This window comes from Octopus sinensis, linkage group LG21 (assembly GCF_006345805.1).
Source record: "Octopus sinensis linkage group LG21, ASM634580v1, whole genome shotgun sequence".
Classification (NCBI taxonomy): domain Eukaryota; kingdom Metazoa; phylum Mollusca; class Cephalopoda; order Octopoda; family Octopodidae; genus Octopus; species Octopus sinensis.
In genome coordinates, this window is record NC_043017.1 from 11552332 (window position 1) to 11565496 (window position 13165).

Sequence of the window (13165 nt, forward strand, 5' to 3'; positions counted from 1 at the left end):
GGGTTTGCAGTTGTTGATGTTGTCGTTGCTGTCGCTGCCACTTTTTGTTGTTAAAAGATATCATCTGCAGTTTTTTACTTTCATGAAAGGATTTTTACCCTGAAATATCGAAATATTTAGTAAAAATTTTAGTTGGTCTTCTTTCTTTAAGTTTTGTTTTTATTAATGTTATGTGTTGTATCTGTTGCTTAAAAACTATCTTTACAACTCTATCTCACAATACTCAATACTTCATTCAAACTACATTACTTATATATATATATATATACATATATACAAATTGAGATAGGGGTTGTAAATGCAACCCTCCATGGGATAACATATATCCAATATACTGCTAGTGAAGTACCCAACAAAGTTAATACATAAATGTTAAGGATTGCGATGCAATCAATTCATTTACTGTATTATATGGGCAAAGGTAAAATGACTTACCACAAATTACTAATACAAGATAAGAAAATGGAGAAATACATCTAAATCAAATATCAATTACCAGATAATACTCAATCACATACTTTATTAAACCACCACATAAGAGACTGTAGGGTTAAATATAAAAAGCAGAACAAATTTTATGTACATTCCTTTATGTACACTGATTTGTTCTGCTTTTTTATATTTAACCCTACAGTCTCTTATGTGGTGGTTTAATAATGTATGTGATTGAGTATTATCTGGTAATTGATATTTGATTTAGATGTATTTCTCCATTTTCTTATTTTGTATATATATATATACATATCTATCTGTCTATCCATCTATCATCATCATCATCATGGTTTAACGTCCGCTTTCCATGCTAGCATGGGTTGGGCGATTTTGACTGAGGTCTGGCGAACCAGATGGCTGCACCAGGCTCCAATCTTGATCTGGCAGAGTTTCTACAGCTGGATACCCTTCCTAACACCAACCACTCCGAGAGTGTAGTGGATGCTTTTTACGTGCCACCAGCACGGGGCCAGTCAGGCGATACTGGCAACGACCTCGCTCGAATCTTTTTACACATGCCACCGGCACAGGTGCCAGTAAGGTGACGCTGGTAACGATCATGCTCGAATGGTGCCTTTTACGTGCCACCGACACGGAAGCCAGTTAGCTGCTCTGGCAAGGATCACGCTCAGATGGTTCTCTTGGCATCTATCTATCTATTTATCTGTCTGTCTGTCTATCTATCTATCTATCTATCTATATATATATATATATTATATATATATATATATATATATGCATAAATGCATATACATGTCTTTTCCATGTATATGCATATGCATGTCTTTGCCAAGTTTGTCCCCTGCTTGCTGACCACTGAGCAGAAAGAACACTGCATTGAAGTCTTTCAAGATGACCATCAGCGTACCACTGATGACCCATCCTTCATGTCAAGGATAATCACCAGTGATGAGAGTTGGGTCTATGGGTACGACCCTGAGACGAAGCAGCAGTTGTCACAATGGAAGAGGCCTTCATCTCCACAGACAAAGAAAGCACGACAGATCTGCAGCTCAATCGAGAGCATGCTCATTGCTTTTTTTCTTTTTGAGATCAGCAGTATTATGCATTGAGAATTCCCCCCCCCCCCCAGGGCCAGACTGTCAACCAAGAGTTCTACTGCAACATTTTCAAGTGTTTGAGAGAAGACAGTTGGTGAAAGCAACCAGTAGGCGTAGGAGTGGCTGTGTGGTAAGTAGCTTGCTTACCAACCACATAGTTCCGGGTTCAGTCCCACTGCGTGGCACCTTGGGCAAGTGTCTTCTACTATAGCCTCGGGCCGACCAAAGCCCTGTGAGTGGATTTGGTAGACGGAAACTGAAAGAAGCCCATCGTATATGTATATATATATATGCGTGTGTGTGTTTGTGTGTCTGTGTTTGTCCCCTTAGCATTGCTTGACAACAGATGCTGGTGTGTTTATGTCCCCATTACTTAGCGGTTCGGCAAAAGAGACCGATAGAATAAGTACTGGGCTTACAAAAGAATAAGTCCCGGGGTCGAGTTGCTCGATTAAAGGCAGTGCTCCAGCATGGCCGTAGTCAAATGACTGAAACAAGTAAAAGAGAAAGAGAGAGAAAGAGAGATCTATGGAGCACAACAAAATGGATTCTTCGCAACCACAACGCACCCTCCTCACTCACGAGCGTCTCACCAAAAACAACAGGGTATCACTTTTGAACCTACCTTATTTGCCAGATTTCGCACCTTTGGACTTCTATCTCTTCCTCCAAGATGAAAAGGCAGCCCAAAGGTCATCATTTTAACACCGTTGTCGAGATCAAGAATGAACCACAGATGGTCCTTTATTCACAAAAAATGACTTTCAGGTGTGATTCTAAAAGTGGCAGGAATGCTGGGACCAGTGTATTGCTGTGCAAGGTGACTATTGTTGGGTTTACATGGACTTTGGGAAGAGATGTTGAATCTGGTCGAAACAAATAAGGTCTTCCATTGTTCACATCATCCATCCAGGGCTTAATAACTGTCTCTGATACCCCAATGTATCCAACAGCTTTAATTCAAAGAAAGATGTGAGGCAGCATGACCTTCATTACTCACCACTCCTAAAACCATCACAATTGCTGGAAATTTAGTGTGTATCATTCTAGCAACAGCAGAAGCATCTGCACAGGACTTTCTGCCATTTCTCCTGGGAGACTTTTGGACCTGTTCAGAGTTTCTCACACCAGAGGCAAACCAAAGCGTGCCATATTCATGAGAATCTTTAACCTTGTTAAGTAACGGTCTTGGCACTGACCAAACTGTTTTCTCATGTCTTTGCAGTCATGAATTGGTTTCTCAGTACATACAAATTGTGTCAAATGTTCTGGTCTGCTAGTCTACTTTGACACCTGAAGTTTTTGGGTGATCTGACACACACATGTGTGTGTGTATATATATATATATATATATATATATATATATATATATATTTATGTATGTTTATATGTATATACATACATATATATATTTATGTATGTTTGTGTGTGTGAATTTAAGTCACAAAGCATTGGTCATCCTGGTCTCTATTTATCAAATGGCTAAGTCCCCCTTGACACACTTTCTCTCTTCCCCTCCCTGCCTGTCTGTATCTCTCTCTCTCCCTCTTTATCTCTGTCTCCTGCTCTCATTATCTGTGAGGCACCATTAGTTCTATCTGATACATCTAACCATTCACCAGTTTCCGTAGTTCCTAAGTAGCAACAAAAAGTATGACTAGTACCCTCAGCATCACCATCACCGCTACAACCACCACCACCACTACCACCACCACCACCACTGTTGCTATCACCATTATTATCAACAGCAGCACTACTGCTATCACCAACAACAACAACACCAACATTACCAATGTCACTGATAGCATAAACTCCACTATCACTGTCCAAGCCACCCATGACTGCCACACCTTAAAAGCTACACTACTGCTACAACACCAACAATATCTACACCACCACCACCAGCAACTAAACTTTCTCAACTACAACACAACTCTATTCTACAGGGACCTTCACCCACCACCACCACAACTTTCACCTCTTCCACCACCACCACTACCTTCATCTCCACCACAACCACCATCATCACCACCACCTTTACCTTTGCCTCCACCACACTTAATCTATCACTGAATGTTCCAGACTCAAACACTTTAAAAACTGACAATGTAGTGGTGGTGGTGGCGGCAGTGGTGGTGGTGGTTGCGGCAGTGGTGGTGGCAGTGGCAGTGATGGTGGTGGTGGCAGTGATAGTGGTGGTGGTAGTCTTGGTGATGGTGTGTGTCCAATATCTTATCTGTCTAAACTGGATATATATATATATATATATATATATCTTCAAAAAAAAACACACCAAGAGAAAGAGAGAGAGGGAGTTAATGTGGGACTGTTTACCTCTTACATTCTGGGTTCATGCCCTGCCCACAGCAGCTGTTATTTTACATCATCACGTTTATTTCTATTTGTTTATCTCTCATTCCCTTTTTTCTTTGTACACTTCTGTCTGTCTGTCTGTCTCTCTCTTTTATCTCTTTTACTTGTTTCAGTCATCCCACTGTGGGCATGGTGGAGCACTGCCTTGATGGATTCAATTGGACAAATAGATCCCAGTACTTTATTCTCTAAAAATCCTTTACCTGTTTTATTGGTCTTACAGAACCACTAATCAAAACTGGTTGTCAAGCAGTAACGGAGGGGGGAGGGGTCAAACACAAAAACAAAAACACCCACACATACACACATATATATACATATGTATACACACACACACACACACACAAAACAATGATTTGCATATTCATAGTATGTCCTGAGAGATTCAAGCACAGATATGCTAGTTGCTGTTGTTTATGTCACAGAACAACAACTTTTTGCAATGACAATGTGTTTAGAACACAGTTGATGAGATGCAACATGTTGAATCACTAAACTTCAAGAATAGGGAAATATTACTTGGAAACAGATGAAGGGTTGGTGATAGGAAGAGCATCCGGCCAGAGAATCTATACTTGTCTCAACAAATTACTCACCACTCCTAAAACCATCACAATTGTTGGAAACTTAGTGTGTATCATTCTAGCAACAACAGAAGCATCTGCCCTGGACTTTCTGTCATTTCTCCTGGGAGACTTTTGGACCTGGTCAGAGTTTCTCACACCAGAGGCAACCAAAGCGTGCCATGTTCCTGAGAATCCTCAACCTTGATAAGCAGCAACAAGTGGACACCAAAATGACACGGAGAAGAGGCCTGATGTGAGTTGTCTAGTTGCCTAGTTTCAGGTGTTTGTAACACCAGGCACATTGAGAACCTATTCTCTTATGCCCAAAATGCAGCCGACCCATGAACTAGCAAAACACACACACCTTGTGCATGTGTGTTCAGTTTTGAATATATTCCTTGTGCTGCTTCTCTTTCATATTTCAATATATACACATACACTCACAAGGTGACAGTGCTAAGCAGTGATGTGTATAAATACAAACTTGTTACCATTTCAAATATGTTTTGAGGCAGTTTCGAATCCCAAAGAAAGTTTTTCCCTGTATTTTGCCATTGAAAAAGCTTCTCGCTGTTGACAGATAAGTGTAAATACAGTGAGTCAGCTCAGAGCTTCTCCTAGCCAGACAGTTCGATGCATGCTTTTCAGAGTGGCTATCTCCTCTGATTGAATAAATATGTGATCAAAGATGTCCCATCCCTGACCATCACTTGTCATTGTATATCCAGAACTGCAAAATCTCTCCTTTTCCTTTTGTTTATATTTCTTCTTCTCGAGACAGGAAGGTATGATCTGAAGGGAAGTTTGTTGTTGTTTCTAGCAGGCCATGCAGCTAATGTAAACCTTCTCATTCCAGCTTTAATTAAATTGTTAAGATAATAGATAGCAGAAGTAAGATGATAAATAGCTGATTTCTGGTGATACTGACCAGACCAGACAAGACCAGACCCAACCTGACCTAAACCCCACACCCTGCACCCCACACCCCACACTTCACTGATTTTTTTTTTAAAGTTCTGCCGTTGAACTTACTGATAACAAAGTTTGTTTACTTCTAGTCAGAAATTCATAGTTTGGAAATTAAGTCCTGTCATTTTAAGAGTACCTTTTCAATACTTGGGTAAATATAGGCAAAGATTATAGAGCTAAATATAGAAGTTCAGCCTTATCCTCCTTACTCTCCTGACCTTGTCCCATTTGAATATCTTCTTTTCAGGTCATTGCAACGTTATTTAGAGCAGAGGTCCTCAACCCCTTCTTGCCTTTGACTCCTGTTTTTCCCAGGGAGGGGGAACCCTCATAACCATTCAATGTCTAAAATCTTATATTACATTTCTATAATTAAATATTTAATCATATATCACCATCATCATCATCATTTAATGTCTGTTGTTCATGTTAGCATGGGCTGGACGGTTTGACTGGGCTGGCACGCTGGAAGGCTGTGCCAAGCTCCAGTCTAATTTGGCATGGTTTTCTATGGCTGGATGCCCTTCCTAACGCCAACCACTCCAAGAGTGTAATGGGTGCTTTTATGTGCCACCAGCACGGGTGCCATTTGCGTAACACCAGTATCTTCCACGATTGTGAATTTACTCAGCTTGATGGGTCTTCTTCTCAAGCATGACGTAATGCCAAGGATCTTGGTCATTGCCTCTTCAATTGCTTATGATGGCCATCAAAGGTGATGACAGCATCGATCCAAGACATCCATCGTCTTCTGCCTCCTTGCACATTGTTTCTCATGGAAGCAGACACGGCTGACGAGATCAGTAAGAGATAAGGCAAATCCTGTGGCTCTGACGCTACTGAAAGTAACCCCAAACAGTAGCCCTAGGGAATTGAGGACAACATCTTTTCCTCCCTTCTTACAGTATCTTGCATCTGGTTTCAAAGCAGCCAGTTCATTTCACATAAATTTTAGCAACAAGATCCTATATGGGCCCCCAAGGGTCCCAGCTGAGAACCACAGATTTTGAGGGGAAAAGTAGTTTATTAATTGTGAAGGGGTTAAAAATGATATTGAATGTCTTTTGTTTTTTTTCTTTTTAAAGTCTGGTACTTACTCCATCAGTCTCTTTTGCCAGACCGCTAAGTCATGAGGACATATACAAACTAACACCAGCAGTGAATCACACATACATAAATATACCTTAGAGAAATACTACCAGAAGAACCAGTGCCAAAAGACATTGTGTCCCCAACTAAGGCAAAACAAGTAGAAAAGCATATCCGAACAAACCAGCTTCCCTTAAGAAGAAATGGGAGCACAGATCACTGCATGACAAATATCTGACAAGAATCAGGGACCCTGATGTAGATCAGAACCCTTGTTCTTCAGTGGCTGATATACTCTGGTCTCAAACCAGGAAATGGCGAGTATAGCATTGCTGCTCAGGACCAATCCCTTCCAACTGGGAATTACCAAAGTAATGTCCTCAAACAATGAAAGCAGCCCATTGTGCCACATGTGCAGAGAGTATCCAGAGTCTATTGATCACATGATTTCAGAATGTTGCAGACTGGCACTGATAGAATACTTGAAGTAACATGACCCGGCATCTCAGTACATTATAACCTCCCTAACAAATATAATTTGTGGGAACCAAAACCACCAACAGTTGCCTAGAATAATAACAACAGCTATATAAACAATAAAATTGATAATAAAATAAAAAGAAAACACACAACAAAATATAAAAAATAAAATGAAAATAACAACAAACTATTTAGTAATGGTTATTTCTTATCGTTCCTTGTCTTATCCAAAGCTAAAAATACTTTGACTAATTTTTGAAATTTTTTCACTCTCCTCTCTTGTTAGAGATATGTTTCACAGTTTACCAAATTTATTTCAGTTTTCTTCTAGTTTATTATTATGTTTTTTGCTGCAAAGAATAAACCACCTGCATTTACTATTGGCAATACACACACATGCACATGCGCACCACACTCACAAAATAATAAAATAAGAGATGAAAGAGCTTATTTTAGTTTCTTGTTGGTGCAGAGTAACCGTTGCAATTGCAATCTTACTATAAAACAAGTGCAATTTCTTCAGGGTCTTTACTTTTGATTTAACTGATATATATAGGCGCAGGAGTGGCTGTGTGGAAAGTAGCTTGCTAACCAACCACATGGTTCCGGGTTCAGTCCCACTGCGTAGCATCTTGGGCAAATGTCTTCTGCTATAGCCCCGGGCTGACCAATGCCTTGTGAGTGGATTTGGTAGACGGAAACTGAAAGAAGCCCGTCGTATATATGTATATATATATATATGTGTGTGTGTGTGCGTGTATGTTTGTGTGTCTGTGTTTGTCCCCCTAGCATTGCTTGACAACCGATGCTGGTGTGTTTACGTCCCCGTTACTTAGCAGTTCGGCAAAAAAAAACGATAGAATAAGTACTGGGCTTACAAAAGAATAAGTCCCGGGGTCGAGTTGCTCGATTAAAGGCAGTGCTCCAGCATGGCCACAGTCAAATGACTGAAACAAGTAAAAGAGTAAAGAGTATATATATATATATATATATATATATATATATATATATATATGTCTTTTATCTGTGACCATGCTGGGGTGCAGCCTGGAAGAATTTTAGTCAAATGAATCAGCCCCGAAATTTATGTTTTTTTGGGGTGCCTGATACTTTTTTTATTGGTCTGTTTTTTTGCATAATCACTAAGTTACGGGGATATAAACACACTGATACAGGTTATCAAGTAGTGATAGGGAACAGATGGGGGACAAATACACGCACACACACACGTTTGTGTGTGTGTGTATATGTATGTGTGTTTGTGTGTATATATTTGTATGTCTACACTATATAAGGTACATATATATATATATATATATATATATATTTATATGTATAGATCTATATGTGTGTGTGTGTCTCTCTCTATATACACACGCATACCCACATACTTGTGGAGAATAAAACTAAGCTGGATCTTCTCCGTGCTTAGAAACTCAAAGGTGGGGTAGATTTGTGGATAAGTTAAAAGACAAATAAATAAATGAAAATTGACAAAGAGTGTTTGCTCAAAATGTTAATTCATGGGGGATAATGAGGATGAAAAGTAGTTTAATCTAACTTTAGGTGCAAGGCAGACCAGAAAGTTTGCAGGGAGGGCATAGTGAAGGTTGTCAACTCTTGTATCTTGTTTTCCTTCATTTGATATTAAAACCATCTTTTTAGGTGAGGTAGCTACTGTGTGTGTGTGTGTGTGTGCACGCTCACACACACACTCACATAGCTCCTGTTCTTTTGTCATTCATTAAATGATATATAATACATATATACTATTATTATTTTTGTTGTTATTCCATTCCAACAGGAAGCTACTTAACCTGGCCAGTTCATATGGCCTTCTCTCAGCAACAGGAAGCTGGTTAATCTTGTCAGGTCTGTATGGCCTTCACACACTTCAAACTCTATGAGGATATAATCATTAGACTTTGTTTGAGAAGTCGAGCAGTGGGACTCTTGATGTGTTTAATTATTCCGCTAGAAATAGCAGCCAAATCTTCCTCAAATTGCATTCAAACATCTTAAGGAAAAGGAAGGTCACAGTAAATAATTTAGTCCTAGATATACTCTGCTATCAAAATAAAAAGAAAGGTACCTTACGTAATGTAGTCCTAGATACATCTTGCCGTCTTAAGAAAGGGATAAGGCACATTAGATAATGTAACTCTTGATACACTCTGCCATCTTAACAAAGGAGGAGGACACACTATATAATGCAGTCCTATGTATACCTTAGAATCTTTATGAAGAGGGAGACCACATTAGATAATGTAGGCCTAGGTATACTCTTCTACCTCAGTAAAGATCAAATGAGATTATTTAGTCCTAGATATATTTTACAATCTTAATGAAGGGGGAAGACACATTAGGCTATGTAGTCCTAGATATACCATGCCATCTTCTCCCAAAGCAGGATGATTATTGCTGGAATATTGTTGATTACAGGTTTGTTGGATCAAGATGTTACCTTGACAACAAGGAAGGATATATTTAATAATGTATTCCTAGGTATACTATGCCTTTGGCCACAGCTCACTTCCCAACTGTGAGGTTTTAGTCATGGAAACTAAAAGAAGTCTGTTGTACTACATGCACACACACACACACACACACACACCACACATGCCTATATATATATCATCATCATCATCATCATCATTTAGCGTCCACTTTTCATGCTAGCATGGGTTGGGCGGTTCAACTGGGGTCTGGGAAGCTAGAAGGCTGCACCAGGCCCAGTCTGATCTGGCAATGTTTCTATGGCTGGATGCCCTTCCTAGCACCAAGATGCCCTTCCTAATGCCAGGATGCCCTTCCTAATGCCAGGATGCCCTTCGTAACGCCAAGGATGCTCTTCCTAACGCCAAGATGCCCTTCCTATATATATATATACATATACATATAGGTATTTATAGATATATGTGTTTGTATATTTGTGTGTGTGTATATATATATATACATCTCTTCTTTTATTGAAACTGAAGTTAACAGTTTGCTTCATGGCTTCAGTTTCTTACCCTTGCAAATCTTCAGGTGGGAATTGTTATGATTCAGTTTTGTAGCACGTCGTTTACAACATGTCTTAGGTACACCTCTCTCGTGAGTTCAACATGTGTACATTTATGTGTGTGTGTGTGTTACCTTATCTATCTTGATATTGTGGGATAGTTGTGAATGTGTTCCACTGTCATACATGTAGTGTCACATTTCTAATATTTGGCAAAAACATATCAGACCATGGGGAAATGGAAAATGGACATTAAATGATGACGATAATGATGATGATATATGTATGTATATATATATATATATTGTTATTGTTATTTTAATTTTAATATTTCTGTTATATGTAATTTTCTAGATGGTGTGATTTAATTTTTCATTTTGAATTGATAAAAGGTGGTCTTTTCTAATTTTTATATATATATATATATATATATATTATATTGTGTGAAATTTGATTTCACTTCACCGAAACTCTATAAAATGATTAAATTCCCCACAAAGGAATTAATTTGATTTGAAAACCCCACTAGAATGGGAGAAAGTGCTAATAATCTGAATGATATGATCTGAATGATATGATATATATATGTAAAAAATGTAATATATAAATAAATATCTATAAATATGAACCATCCGATCTTCTGATTACCTCATTTCTTCTAATATATATATATCATCATCATCATCATTTAGTGTCTGTTTTCCATGCTAGCATGGGTTGGACGGTTTAACTGGGGTCTGTGAGGCCGGAAGGCTTCATCAGGCCCAGTCAGATTTGGCAGTGTTTCTACGGCTGGATGCCCTTCCTAACGCCAACCACTCCGCGAGTGTAGTGGGTGTTTTTTTACGTGCCACCTGCACAGGTGCCAGACAGAGCTGGCGAACGGCCACGAACGGATGGTGTTTTTACGTGTCACCGGCACGGGGCCAGACAGAGCTGGCAAACGGCCACGAACGGACGGTGCTTTTACGTGTCACCTGCACGGGGGCCAGCCGAGGCTGGCTACGAACACGAACGGATGGTGCTTTTACGTGCCACCGACACGAGGCCAGACAGAGCTGGCAAACGGCCACGAACGGACGGTGCTTTTACGTGTCACCGGCACGGGGGCCAGCCGAGGCTGGCAACGGACACGAATGGACGGTGCTTTTATGTGCCACCGACACGGGCCAGACGGAGCTGGCAAACGGCCACGAACGGACGGTGCTTTTACGTGTCACCGGCACGGGGGCCAGCGAGGCTGGCAACGAACACGAACGGATGGTGCTTTTACGTGCCACCACACGGGGGCCAGACAGAGCTGGCAAACGGCCACGAGCGAATGGTGCTTTTACGTATCACCGACACGGGTGCCAGACGAGGCTGACAGTGGACACGAACAGATGGGTCACTTAACCCCTGCTTTCTGATATATGATTTGATTTTGATTGTTCTCACTGGTCTATATATATATATATATATATATATATATATAATAATTATTTGAGGGAATATTTATCCAAACTTACAGGGAAAAATATTCAATTTAGAAATACTAAATCAAATTTCACACAATATAATATATATAAAAATTAGAAAAGACCACCTTTTATCAATTCAAAATGAAAAATTAAATCACACCATCTAGAAAATTACATATAATAGAAATATTAAAATTAAAATAACAATAAAATACCATTGATTAAGTAAATTGCAAAAAAATAATAAAAACGTATGTAATTGGTAGAATAATGACACGTGTTTCGTGGCTATATTTAAGAAATGATTATAGTAAAAAAATTAATAGTAGTAGTAAAATCACTTCGATATAAATATAGCCACTCATCAGGTTAAAAATAAACTAGAATAATAAAATAGTTAATTAATAAGTATACTTTAATATATATCTATATATATATATCTATATATATAAAACTGTAGTTGTGTGAGTGTCTGTCCCCTTCGATTTAGATTCCTAACTACTCCCACATTTTGCGGTGCAGTTTAACCAAATTCGGGTATCTTATAGTCGTGATTCATATCGAGCCCGTCTGAATATTAGCGCGCGTCTACGATGAGTCTACGATTTTAAAAATAATTTAACATCATTTTTTATTCCATTTTAATGCATAATTTTTCGTGTGTCGATGACGGTGGAGTTGGCGTCCATGGTCACACCTGCGCCTGTTTGCTTCTCCCCCTTCTTCCCTCCCTCGTGAAGCTGTGGGGAAGGGAGTGTAAGGAAATCAACGTCGTAAAGCGTTGTCAAGGAGACCAGCGTTCTTTTAGAACGACTTCTTCATGGCTTGAAGACACCAAAACAGAAATGGCTAAGAAAGCCCGAATTGGCATCTATGAGGGAAGTAACTCTCTAAAAATGCTTATATAGTTATTTCCCTTACAAACCCAAGCAACGCCGGGCGATACTGCTAGTATATATATATATATATGAAGTAATTGAAAGAAACACAGAGCATCTCAAAATAAATACGGTAGCAAAAGGGTTAAGGCATATGTTTTTTGTCTCTGATTAAATTATGTTCATAGCATAATTAATGCAAATTTAATGCACAAATTTGTAATTTACTTATTGAGTATTAATGGAAATGGCTTTAAGAAGTAAAGATTACTAATTTTTGTTAATAATCTCTCTCTATATAAACGGCAGTTTGTCTGTGCGTGTTTCTGTGTGTCTGTTTGCTTGTACCCTCACCCTGACCACGGCTTTCAACCGATTCTGATGAAACTTGACACACACATAGCCCAATGTCATAATTCAAAACTAACGCAGCGAAAATTTTGAAAAGTTCCCCCAGTTCTGAAAAAAATCGATAAATTCGACATGGGGTCGAGAATCAGAAACACAAACCGCAAACTGTCTAGGGGACGCAACTCCACCTTTTTTTACTCTCAAAAAAAATTTACCATCATTTTTTTCCATTTTTTGGCTATAACTCTCTAAAAATGCTTTATAGTTATTTCCCTTACAAACCTGAGCAACGCCGGGCGATACTGCTAGTAAATAATAATTAATTTTCTACACTCCATTTTCTTTTCTTCATTTAACTGGATATGAACTATATGCTTAATATATACCTATTGTTTTAAGGGAGTTTCATTCCCCAGTAATATTAGGTATCGAACCAGTATTC

At 39.0% G+C, this 13165-nt stretch overlaps 1 long non-coding RNA gene across 2 annotated transcripts in view; it reads right to left on the minus strand.

Moving 5' to 3' along the window:
• Positions 1-1514: 1514 nt before the first annotated feature.
• The window catches only part of LOC118767403, a 20145-nt gene continuing 8494 nt past the window's right edge, over positions 1515-13165 (minus strand). For both annotated transcript variants that reach the window (XR_005003322.1, XR_005003321.1), the window contains 2 exons: positions 7048-7054; positions 1515-1527 (listed from right to left, as the gene is read on the minus strand). This is a non-coding gene — a long non-coding RNA (uncharacterized LOC118767403). The remainder of the gene's footprint in view (positions 1528-7047; positions 7055-13165) is intronic.